The sequence below is a fragment of the Rhinoderma darwinii genome (assembly GCF_050947455.1).
Source record: "Rhinoderma darwinii isolate aRhiDar2 chromosome 5 unlocalized genomic scaffold, aRhiDar2.hap1 SUPER_5_unloc_12, whole genome shotgun sequence".
NCBI lineage: Eukaryota > Metazoa > Chordata > Amphibia > Anura > Rhinodermatidae > Rhinoderma > Rhinoderma darwinii.
Genome location: NW_027461768.1, coordinates 123,591 through 135,618, shown reverse-complemented (window position 1 = coordinate 135,618; position 12,028 = coordinate 123,591). Strand labels below are relative to the sequence as shown.

The window sequence follows — 12,028 nt, the reverse complement described above, 5'->3', positions numbered from 1 at the left end:
CAGTGCTGAAAGAGGAGGAATCTACATAAAAACGCCTTCCTGGCAACGCCCAAATGCCCTCCTGCCATGCAGATAAACACTGGCAGCGGCAGCAAGTGCATGCCCACAGCCACCCCTTGTTCCTTCACACCTTGTATCAGCTTTAATCCAGTCCTGTGCTGCCTGCTGAGCAGCACTGAACAACACTGCCTGGGCCCAGGCTTTTATCTCTGAGGCAGGCCCCATTATGATGTCAGAAAGCTGGCTCTGGAATCCTGAGGGCTCCACTATGACACGTGCAAAGTTCCGTCTGAACTTTATATAAGACTGTGAGGCTCAGTCAGTCACTCAGTGTTGCCTGAGAGGGCAACACTGCAACAGCCGGCCGCCAGGCTGTCTTTTTTTTGCACATTTATTTGCCTCCAGGAGGCCACAAGAGGGAGACAAGGGACTGCAAAATGGAAAATAGGCATCCACCAACTTTACAGACAACTTCTCTTTGCTCCTACAACCTCCATCCTTGCACAGTTTGTTATTCTTCCAGGTAACATAGTAACAAATCCAAATTGCTGCTCTCTTTGTAGGCAAGCAAGGGTTTGTTGCAACTGCAATTCTTACTTCTTCTTGAAATGTAGGGACGACAGTACATTCCATCACATCCACCTAGTGTACACAGGTAGGTCCATTGTGGCGGGTAGGCGGCTGGCTGCTTTAATGGCTGTTTGCTGTTCCCCTACTCCACTCCACTCCACTATTTGACTGTGGTGCTGCATCAATCAGTGGCTGGCTCAGGTGCAGCTCTTTAACTTACCTAGGAGGGAGGGAGGGAGGGAGGGCGGAGAGAAGACAAGGAAGGTGAATGAGCTGTTCCAATGTGAAATGCCGGAAACACAGAAACACAGAAGACACACACACACACACACACAACAAGAGGTGGCAATGTATTCATTAATTGCATTTAATAAATGAGCTCATTATCACACATGACTGTACAAATGCATTGTCCAACAGGTGTTGAAATAATGGGATTAAAAGGGGAGATCCCTTCAGAAAGACAGAAACAATGGCAAAGAGAAAAAACACTTTTGGAATCTGATTTTAGTCAACACATAAGGGAAGGGTGCACCGGTCCTGGAAATACTGCAATACCAGGTCAATGCGTGGAGTGGACAGAGCAAGCTCTATTTCCATCTCCCTGTTCTAAAAATCCATTTAATATATGGTCCCCAGATAGGGGACGTATCAGATATTAAACTGATAAGAACAGATACTACACTTGATCTTAGCCAAAAGGCCGAGAAGCGATAACCCGAGCGGCCCTTGCCTTGCCCGAGCCTGTCCCATACTGCTGTTCACCCCTTGCAGCGATTCAGCCTACTCCTAGGCAATTCCATGGGGCCCTGCAGGCTCACACACATTTACAGCTACTAAGCGGGAGGTGAATAAAGGCCGGAGAGGAAGCCAGACAGGATTTGCTTCTTTTGCTTGCACCACAATGCAGTGCTGAAAGAGGAGGAATCTACATAAAAACGCCTTCCTGGCAACGCCCAAATGCCCTCCTGCCATGCAGATAAACACTGGCAGCGGCAGCAAGTGCATGCCCACAGCCACCCCTTGTTCCTTCACACCTTGTATCAGCTTTAATCCAGTCCTGTGCTGCCTGCTGAGCAGCACTGAACAACACTGCCTGGGCCCAGGCTTTTATCTCTGAGGCAGGCCCCATTATGATGTCAGAAAGCTGGCTCTGGAATCCTGAGGGCTCCACTATGACACGTGCAAAGTTCCGTCTGAACTTTATATAAGACTGTGAGGCTCAGTCAGTCACTCAGTGTTGCCTGAGAGGGCAACACTGCAACAGCCGGCCGCCAGGCTGTCTTTTTTTTGCACATTTATTTGCCTCCAGGAGGCCACAAGAGGGAGACAAGGGACTGCAAAATGGAAAATAGGCATCCACCAACTTTACAGACAACTTCTCTTTGCTCCTACAACCTCCATCCTTGCACAGTTTGTTATTCTTCCAGGTAACATAGTAACAAATCCAAATTGCTGCTCTCTTTGTAGGCAAGCAAGGGTTTGTTGCAACTGCAATTCTTACTTCTTCTTGAAATGTAGGGACGACAGTACATTCCATCACATCCACCTAGTGTACACAGGTAGGTCCATTGTGGCGGGTAGGCGGCTGGCTGCTTTAATGGCTGTTTGCTGTTCCCCTACTCCACTCCACTCCACTATTTGACTGTGGTGCTGCATCAATCAGTGGCTGGCTCAGGTGCAGCTCTTTAACTTACCTAGGAGGGAGGGAGGGAGGGAGGGCGGAGAGAAGACAAGGAAGGTGAATGAGCTGTTCCAATGTGAAATGCCGGAAACACAGAAACACAGAAGACACACACACACACACACACAACAAGAGGTGGCAATGTATTCATTAATTGCATTTAATAAATGAGCTCATTATCACACATGACTGTACAAATGCATTGTCCAACAGGTGTTGAAATAATGGGATTAAAAGGGGAGATCCCTTCAGAAAGACAGAAACAATGGCAAAGAGAAAAAACACTTTTGGAATCTGATTTTAGTCAACACATAAGGGAAGGGTGCACCGGTCCTGGAAATACTGCAATACCAGGTCAATGCGTGGAGTGGACAGAGCAAGCTCTATTTCCATCTCCCTGTTCTAAAAATCCATTTAATATATGGTCCCCAGATAGTGGACGTATCAGATATTAAACTGATAAGAACAGATTTTTTTTTTTTTTTTTTTTTTTTTTTAATTCATTCAGATCACGTCTTAAAAATCATAAAATTCAAAATAAAAAAGACTTAGATCATCACAATGAAAACTGAAAACGTACAATTAATTTTTGTTTTCCTCTTTCCTTTTTTTTCCTTAAGAAATCAAAAAAACATTCCTTTTTTAACAGCAATAGTTCCTAACATATCCACTAGATGTTCCTGCAAATCATTACCATCCCACTCACAGTTTACAATGCACGTTAACCATGTTGGCACACCATACCTTTCAAGAAACCCTGGTAAATTTTCTCTTACACAGAGCCGCACCCTCCTCCGCATTTTTTCAAAATTAATTTTACTACGTAACTGCTCTACTTCTTCCAATAACCTGTCTCTTTCTGCTCTTTCCTCTTCTGAAATGACACTTTTTTTCTTTCTCTCTGCTTTTTTCCTTTTTTTCTCATCACTTTGCCCACTTCCTTCCAATTTATGAAGCTTGCCTTCTTCCAAACTAACTTCCGCTTCCTTTCTTTTGACTATCTTCTTATTTTCCTCTTGTACCTCACGTTTGCTTTTCTTTGGGCACGATTTGAATATGTGCCCCTCCTCTCCACACATATTACATACTTTCCCTTTCTGACATTCATTATACTTATGTCCCTCTTGCAGACATTTTGTACACATTACTTTCTCACAGGCTTCTCTCTCATGACCATACTCTTTACAATTCAAACAAAACATATCCATTCCAAGAAAAAATAAATTTCCACACGCACTTCCAATCTTGAACCGCGCTGGAGGAAACAATAGGTTTCTAGATTCACCAATTCTCACAAATTTACAAAGAAATTTCCACTTCCCAGTCCAAAATCCAAAAGGGTTAAACACTTTCCCCTTTCCCACCACCTCCTCACAAAACTTATTGAGAAATAACTTAATGTCCTCTTCATCCACGTAAGGCGAAAACATTTTTACAACCACCAACTTTTTGTTTGGCACAAAATGTGGTGTTACCTTCACACCCACAAGTCTTGGGTCCCTTTTACCTTCCTTCAAGCGTTCTAAAAAGACAGCATAAATTTCTTCTGTGGCGAAGGTAACGTCAAAGCACCCTCTCCTCGGATAGTCCATCACCGCCAAAATGCATGATCTCTCCAGCTGAAAGAAATCCAACAAAAGAACCTTTGTGATGAACTCCAGATCCTTCCTTTGTCGCTCAGATTCCTCCACGAAAAACCGGACAGCATTCCTGGTACGCATATATTCGGGAATTTCCTCCATCCTGCTCCAAACGAATTCCAGCAATCTCCAAAGAATACCTTCAGTACCGAAGTACCAGGCAGGTGATCGCTCCCCGTTGCCCTGGACTAATCCTCCTCCCCAATAGCAGCAGAGGGGTGAAGTCTCTCCTAAGAGAAACGATCCCCCCAGGCCAAGGAAAAGGGTACCAGGGCACCTCCTGACCAAGAAACAAGGCAATACCCTAAAGTACTACACTTGATCTTAGCCAAAAGGCCGAGAAGCGATAACCCGAGCGGCCCTTGCCTTGCCCGAGCCTGTCCCATACTGCTGTTCACCCCTTGCAGCGATTCAGCCTACTCCTAGGCAATTCCATGGGGCCCTGCAGGCTCACACACATTTACAGCTACTAAGCGGGAGGTGAATAAAGGCCGGAGAGGAAGCCAGACAGGATTTGCTTCTTTTGCTTGCACCACAATGCAGTGCTGAAAGAGGAGGAATCTACATAAAAACGCCTTCCTGGCAACGCCCAAATGCCCTCCTGCCATGCAGATAAACACTGGCAGCGGCAGCAAGTGCATGCCCACAGCCACCCCTTGTTCCTTCACACCTTGTATCAGCTTTAATCCAGTCCTGTGCTGCCTGCTGAGCAGCACTGAACAACACTGCCTGGGCCCAGGCTTTTATCTCTGAGGCAGGCCCCATTATGATGTCAGAAAGCTGGCTCTGGAATCCTGAGGGCTCCACTATGACACGTGCAAAGTTCCGTCTGAACTTTATATAAGACTGTGAGGCTCAGTCAGTCACTCAGTGTTGCCTGAGAGGGCAACACTGCAACAGCCGGCCGCCAGGCTGTCTTTTTTTTGCACATTTATTTGCCTCCAGGAGGCCACAAGAGGGAGACAAGGGACTGCAAAATGGAAAATAGGCATCCACCAACTTTACAGACAACTTCTCTTTGCTCCTACAACCTCCATCCTTGCACAGTTTGTTATTCTTCCAGGTAACATAGTAACAAATCCAAATTGCTGCTCTCTTTGTAGGCAAGCAAGGGTTTGTTGCAACTGCAATTCTTACTTCTTCTTGAAATGTAGGGACGACAGTACATTCCATCACATCCACCTAGTGTACACAGGTAGGTCCATTGTGGCGGGTAGGCGGCTGGCTGCTTTAATGGCTGTTTGCTGTTCCCCTACTCCACTCCACTCCACTATTTGACTGTGGTGCTGCATCAATCAGTGGCTGGCTCAGGTGCAGCTCTTTAACTTACCTAGGAGGGAGGGAGGGAGGGAGGGCGGAGAGAAGACAAGGAAGGTGAATGAGCTGTTCCAATGTGAAATGCCGGAAACACAGAAACACAGAAGACACACACACACACACACACAACAAGAGGTGGCAATGTATTCATTAATTGCATTTAATAAATGAGCTCATTATCACACATGACTGTACAAATGCATTGTCCAACAGGTGTTGAAATAATGGGATTAAAAGGGGAGATCCCTTCAGAAAGACAGAAACAATGGCAAAGAGAAAAAACACTTTTGGAATCTGATTTTAGTCAACACATAAGGGAAGGGTGCACCGGTCCTGGAAATACTGCAATACCAGGTCAATGCGTGGAGTGGACAGAGCAAGCTCTATTTCCATCTCCCTGTTCTAAAAATCCATTTAATATATGGTCCCCAGATAGGGGACGTATCAGATATTAAACTGATAAGAACAGATACTACACTTGATCTTAGCCAAAAGGCCGAGAAGCGATAACCCGAGCGGCCCTTGCCTTGCCCGAGCCTGTCCCATACTGCTGTTCACCCCTTGCAGCGATTCAGCCTACTCCTAGGCAATTCCATGGGGCCCTGCAGGCTCACACACATTTACAGCTACTAAGCGGGAGGTGAATAAAGGCCGGAGAGGAAGCCAGACAGGATTTGCTTCTTTTGCTTGCACCACAATGCAGTGCTGAAAGAGGAGGAATCTACATAAAAACGCCTTCCTGGCAACGCCCAAATGCCCTCCTGCCATGCAGATAAACACTGGCAGCGGCAGCAAGTGCATGCCCACAGCCACCCCTTGTTCCTTCACACCTTGTATCAGCTTTAATCCAGTCCTGTGCTGCCTGCTGAGCAGCACTGAACAACACTGCCTGGGCCCAGGCTTTTATCTCTGAGGCAGGCCCCATTATGATGTCAGAAAGCTGGCTCTGGAATCCTGAGGGCTCCACTATGACACGTGCAAAGTTCCGTCTGAACTTTATATAAGACTGTGAGGCTCAGTCAGTCACTCAGTGTTGCCTGAGAGGGCAACACTGCAACAGCCGGCCGCCAGGCTGTCTTTTTTTTGCACATTTATTTGCCTCCAGGAGGCCACAAGAGGGAGACAAGGGACTGCAAAATGGAAAATAGGCATCCACCAACTTTACAGACAACTTCTCTTTGCTCCTACAACCTCCATCCTTGCACAGTTTGTTATTCTTCCAGGTAACATAGTAACAAATCCAAATTGCTGCTCTCTTTGTAGGCAAGCAAGGGTTTGTTGCAACTGCAATTCTTACTTCTTCTTGAAATGTAGGGACGACAGTACATTCCATCACATCCACCTAGTGTACACAGGTAGGTCCATTGTGGCGGGTAGGCGGCTGGCTGCTTTAATGGCTGTTTGCTGTTCCCCTACTCCACTCCACTCCACTATTTGACTGTGGTGCTGCATCAATCAGTGGCTGGCTCAGGTGCAGCTCTTTAACTTACCTAGGAGGGAGGGAGGGAGGGAGGGCGGAGAGAAGACAAGGAAGGTGAATGAGCTGTTCCAATGTGAAATGCCGGAAACACAGAAACACAGAAGACACACACACACACACACACAACAAGAGGTGGCAATGTATTCATTAATTGCATTTAATAAATGAGCTCATTATCACACATGACTGTACAAATGCATTGTCCAACAGGTGTTGAAATAATGGGATTAAAAGGGGAGATCCCTTCAGAAAGACAGAAACAATGGCAAAGAGAAAAAACACTTTTGGAATCTGATTTTAGTCAACACATAAGGGAAGGGTGCACCGGTCCTGGAAATACTGCAATACCAGGTCAATGCGTGGAGTGGACAGAGCAAGCTCTATTTCCATCTCCCTGTTCTAAAAATCCATTTAATATATGGTCCCCAGATAGGGGACGTATCAGATATTAAACTGATAAGAACAGATACTACACTTGATCTTAGCCAAAAGGCCGAGAAGCGATAACCCGAGCGGCCCTTGCCTTGCCCGAGCCTGTCCCATACTGCTGTTCACCCCTTGCAGCGATTCAGCCTACTCCTAGGCAATTCCATGGGGCCCTGCAGGCTCACACACATTTACAGCTACTAAGCGGGAGGTGAATAAAGGCCGGAGAGGAAGCCAGACAGGATTTGCTTCTTTTGCTTGCACCACAATGCAGTGCTGAAAGAGGAGGAATCTACATAAAAACGCCTTCCTGGCAACGCCCAAATGCCCTCCTGCCATGCAGATAAACACTGGCAGCGGCAGCAAGTGCATGCCCACAGCCACCCCTTGTTCCTTCACACCTTGTATCAGCTTTAATCCAGTCCTGTGCTGCCTGCTGAGCAGCACTGAACAACACTGCCTGGGCCCAGGCTTTTATCTCTGAGGCAGGCCCCATTATGATGTCAGAAAGCTGGCTCTGGAATCCTGAGGGCTCCACTATGACACGTGCAAAGTTCCGTCTGAACTTTATATAAGACTGTGAGGCTCAGTCAGTCACTCAGTGTTGCCTGAGAGGGCAACACTGCAACAGCCGGCCGCCAGGCTGTCTTTTTTTTGCACATTTATTTGCCTCCAGGAGGCCACAAGAGGGAGACAAGGGACTGCAAAATGGAAAATAGGCATCCACCAACTTTACAGACAACTTCTCTTTGCTCCTACAACCTCCATCCTTGCACAGTTTGTTATTCTTCCAGGTAACATAGTAACAAATCCAAATTGCTGCTCTCTTTGTAGGCAAGCAAGGGTTTGTTGCAACTGCAATTCTTACTTCTTCTTGAAATGTAGGGACGACAGTACATTCCATCACATCCACCTAGTGTACACAGGTAGGTCCATTGTGGCGGGTAGGCGGCTGGCTGCTTTAATGGCTGTTTGCTGTTCCCCTACTCCACTCCACTCCACTATTTGACTGTGGTGCTGCATCAATCAGTGGCTGGCTCAGGTGCAGCTCTTTAACTTACCTAGGAGGGAGGGAGGGAGGGAGGGCGGAGAGAAGACAAGGAAGGTGAATGAGCTGTTCCAATGTGAAATGCCGGAAACACAGAAACACAGAAGACACACACACACACACACACAACAAGAGGTGGCAATGTATTCATTAATTGCATTTAATAAATGAGCTCATTATCACACATGACTGTACAAATGCATTGTCCAACAGGTGTTGAAATAATGGGATTAAAAGGGGAGATCCCTTCAGAAAGACAGAAACAATGGCAAAGAGAAAAAACACTTTTGGAATCTGATTTTAGTCAACACATAAGGGAAGGGTGCACCGGTCCTGGAAATACTGCAATACCAGGTCAATGCGTGGAGTGGACAGAGCAAGCTCTATTTCCATCTCCCTGTTCTAAAAATCCATTTAATATATGGTCCCCAGATAGGGGACGTATCAGATATTAAACTGATAAGAACAGATACTACACTTGATCTTAGCCAAAAGGCCGAGAAGCGATAACCCGAGCGGCCCTTGCCTTGCCCGAGCCTGTCCCATACTGCTGTTCACCCCTTGCAGCGATTCAGCCTACTCCTAGGCAATTCCATGGGGCCCTGCAGGCTCACACACATTTACAGCTACTAAGCGGGAGGTGAATAAAGGCCGGAGAGGAAGCCAGACAGGATTTGCTTCTTTTGCTTGCACCACAATGCAGTGCTGAAAGAGGAGGAATCTACATAAAAACGCCTTCCTGGCAACGCCCAAATGCCCTCCTGCCATGCAGATAAACACTGGCAGCGGCAGCAAGTGCATGCCCACAGCCACCCCTTGTTCCTTCACACCTTGTATCAGCTTTAATCCAGTCCTGTGCTGCCTGCTGAGCAGCACTGAACAACACTGCCTGGGCCCAGGCTTTTATCTCTGAGGCAGGCCCCATTATGATGTCAGAAAGCTGGCTCTGGAATCCTGAGGGCTCCACTATGACACGTGCAAAGTTCCGTCTGAACTTTATATAAGACTGTGAGGCTCAGTCAGTCACTCAGTGTTGCCTGAGAGGGCAACACTGCAACAGCCGGCCGCCAGGCTGTCTTTTTTTTGCACATTTATTTGCCTCCAGGAGGCCACAAGAGGGAGACAAGGGACTGCAAAATGGAAAATAGGCATCCACCAACTTTACAGACAACTTCTCTTTGCTCCTACAACCTCCATCCTTGCACAGTTTGTTATTCTTCCAGGTAACATAGTAACAAATCCAAATTGCTGCTCTCTTTGTAGGCAAGCAAGGGTTTGTTGCAACTGCAATTCTTACTTCTTCTTGAAATGTAGGGACGACAGTACATTCCATCACATCCACCTAGTGTACACAGGTAGGTCCATTGTGGCGGGTAGGCGGCTGGCTGCTTTAATGGCTGTTTGCTGTTCCCCTACTCCACTCCACTCCACTATTTGACTGTGGTGCTGCATCAATCAGTGGCTGGCTCAGGTGCAGCTCTTTAACTTACCTAGGAGGGAGGGAGGGAGGGAGGGCGGAGAGAAGACAAGGAAGGTGAATGAGCTGTTCCAATGTGAAATGCCGGAAACACAGAAACACAGAAGACACACACACACACACACACAACAAGAGGTGGCAATGTATTCATTAATTGCATTTAATAAATGAGCTCATTATCACACATGACTGTACAAATGCATTGTCCAACAGGTGTTGAAATAATGGGATTAAAAGGGGAGATCCCTTCAGAAAGACAGAAACAATGGCAAAGAGAAAAAACACTTTTGGAATCTGATTTTAGTCAACACATAAGGGAAGGGTGCACCGGTCCTGGAAATACTGCAATACCAGGTCAATGCGTGGAGTGGACAGAGCAAGCTCTATTTCCATCTCCCTGTTCTAAAAATCCATTTAATATATGGTCCCCAGATAGGGGACGTATCAGATATTAAACTGATAAGAACAGATACTACACTTGATCTTAGCCAAAAGGCCGAGAAGCGATAACCCGAGCGGCCCTTGCCTTGCCCGAGCCTGTCCCATACTGCTGTTCACCCCTTGCAGCGATTCAGCCTACTCCTAGGCAATTCCATGGGGCCCTGCAGGCTCACACACATTTACAGCTACTAAGCGGGAGGTGAATAAAGGCCGGAGAGGAAGCCAGACAGGATTTGCTTCTTTTGCTTGCACCACAATGCAGTGCTGAAAGAGGAGGAATCTACATAAAAACGCCTTCCTGGCAACGCCCAAATGCCCTCCTGCCATGCAGATAAACACTGGCAGCGGCAGCAAGTGCATGCCCACAGCCACCCCTTGTTCCTTCACACCTTGTATCAGCTTTAATCCAGTCCTGTGCTGCCTGCTGAGCAGCACTGAACAACACTGCCTGGGCCCAGGCTTTTATCTCTGAGGCAGGCCCCATTATGATGTCAGAAAGCTGGCTCTGGAATCCTGAGGGCTCCACTATGACACGTGCAAAGTTCCGTCTGAACTTTATATAAGACTGTGAGGCTCAGTCAGTCACTCAGTGTTGCCTGAGAGGGCAACACTGCAACAGCCGGCCGCCAGGCTGTCTTTTTTTTGCACATTTATTTGCCTCCAGGAGGCCACAAGAGGGAGACAAGGGACTGCAAAATGGAAAATAGGCATCCACCAACTTTACAGACAACTTCTCTTTGCTCCTACAACCTCCATCCTTGCACAGTTTGTTATTCTTCCAGGTAACATAGTAACAAATCCAAATTGCTGCTCTCTTTGTAGGCAAGCAAGGGTTTGTTGCAACTGCAATTCTTACTTCTTCTTGAAATGTAGGGACGACAGTACATTCCATCACATCCACCTAGTGTACACAGGTAGGTCCATTGTGGCGGGTAGGCGGCTGGCTGCTTTAATGGCTGTTTGCTGTTCCCCTACTCCACTCCACTCCACTATTTGACTGTGGTGCTGCATCAATCAGTGGCTGGCTCAGGTGCAGCTCTTTAACTTACCTAGGAGGGAGGGAGGGAGGGAGGGCGGAGAGAAGACAAGGAAGGTGAATGAGCTGTTCCAATGTGAAATGCCGGAAACACAGAAACACAGAAGACACACACACACACACACACAACAAGAGGTGGCAATGTATTCATTAATTGCATTTAATAAATGAGCTCATTATCACACATGACTGTACAAATGCATTGTCCAACAGGTGTTGAAATAATGGGATTAAAAGGGGAGATCCCTTCAGAAAGACAGAAACAATGGCAAAGAGAAAAAACACTTTTGGAATCTGATTTTAGTCAACACATAAGGGAAGGGTGCACCGGTCCTGGAAATACTGCAATACCAGGTCAATGCGTGGAGTGGACAGAGCAAGCTCTATTTCCATCTCCCTGTTCTAAAAATCCATTTAATATATGGTCCCCAGATAGGGGACGTATCAGATATTAAACTGATAAGAACAGATACTACACTTGATCTTAGCCAAAAGGCCGAGAAGCGATAACCCGAGCGGCCCTTGCCTTGCCCGAGCCTGTCCCATACTGCTGTTCACCCCTTGCAGCGATTCAGCCTACTCCTAGGCAATTCCATGGGGCCCTGCAGGCTCACACACATTTACAGCTACTAAGCGGGAGGTGAATAAAGGCCGGAGAGGAAGCCAGACAGGATTTGCTTCTTTTGCTTGCACCACAATGCAGTGCTGAAAGAGGAGGAATCTACATAAAAACGCCTTCCTGGCAACGCCCAAATGCCCTCCTGCCATGCAGATAAACACTGGCAGCGGCAGCAAGTGCATGCCCACAGCCACCCCTTGTTCCTTCACACCTTGTATCAGCTTTAATCCAGTCCTGTGCTGCCTGCTGAGCAGCACTGAACAACACTGCCTGGGCCCAGGCTTTTATCT

The 12,028-nt window shown here is 47.0% G+C and overlaps 6 non-coding genes and 2 pseudogenes across 6 annotated transcripts; all 8 read right to left on the bottom strand.

Moving 5' to 3' along the window:
- Window positions 1–1,094: 1,094 nt before the first annotated feature.
- On the bottom strand, window positions 1,095–1,285 carry LOC142685244 (U2 spliceosomal RNA). Its single transcript, XR_012854753.1, has one exon. It is a non-coding gene; the product is annotated as a U2 spliceosomal RNA (small nuclear RNA).
- Window positions 1,286–2,571: 1,286 nt separating this feature from the next.
- LOC142685199 (U2 spliceosomal RNA) lies at window positions 2,572–2,781 on the bottom strand (annotated as a pseudogene).
- A 1,350-nt stretch (window positions 2,782–4,131) lies between these two features.
- On the bottom strand, window positions 4,132–4,242 carry LOC142685209 (U2 spliceosomal RNA; annotated as a pseudogene).
- A 1,286-nt stretch (window positions 4,243–5,528) lies between these two features.
- Window positions 5,529–5,719, bottom strand: LOC142685243 (U2 spliceosomal RNA). The gene has a single exon (XR_012854752.1). It is a non-coding gene; the product is annotated as a U2 spliceosomal RNA (small nuclear RNA).
- Window positions 5,720–7,005: 1,286 nt separating this feature from the next.
- On the bottom strand, window positions 7,006–7,196 carry LOC142685242 (U2 spliceosomal RNA). Its single transcript, XR_012854751.1, has one exon. It is a non-coding gene; the product is annotated as a U2 spliceosomal RNA (small nuclear RNA).
- A 1,286-nt stretch (window positions 7,197–8,482) lies between these two features.
- Window positions 8,483–8,673, bottom strand: LOC142685241 (U2 spliceosomal RNA). The gene has a single exon (XR_012854750.1). It is a non-coding gene; the product is annotated as a U2 spliceosomal RNA (small nuclear RNA).
- A 1,286-nt stretch (window positions 8,674–9,959) lies between these two features.
- LOC142685239 (U2 spliceosomal RNA) lies at window positions 9,960–10,150 on the bottom strand. Its single transcript, XR_012854749.1, has one exon. It is a non-coding gene; the product is annotated as a U2 spliceosomal RNA (small nuclear RNA).
- Window positions 10,151–11,436: 1,286 nt separating this feature from the next.
- On the bottom strand, window positions 11,437–11,627 carry LOC142685237 (U2 spliceosomal RNA). The gene has a single exon (XR_012854747.1). It is a non-coding gene; the product is annotated as a U2 spliceosomal RNA (small nuclear RNA).
- Window positions 11,628–12,028: the final 401 nt, after the last annotated feature.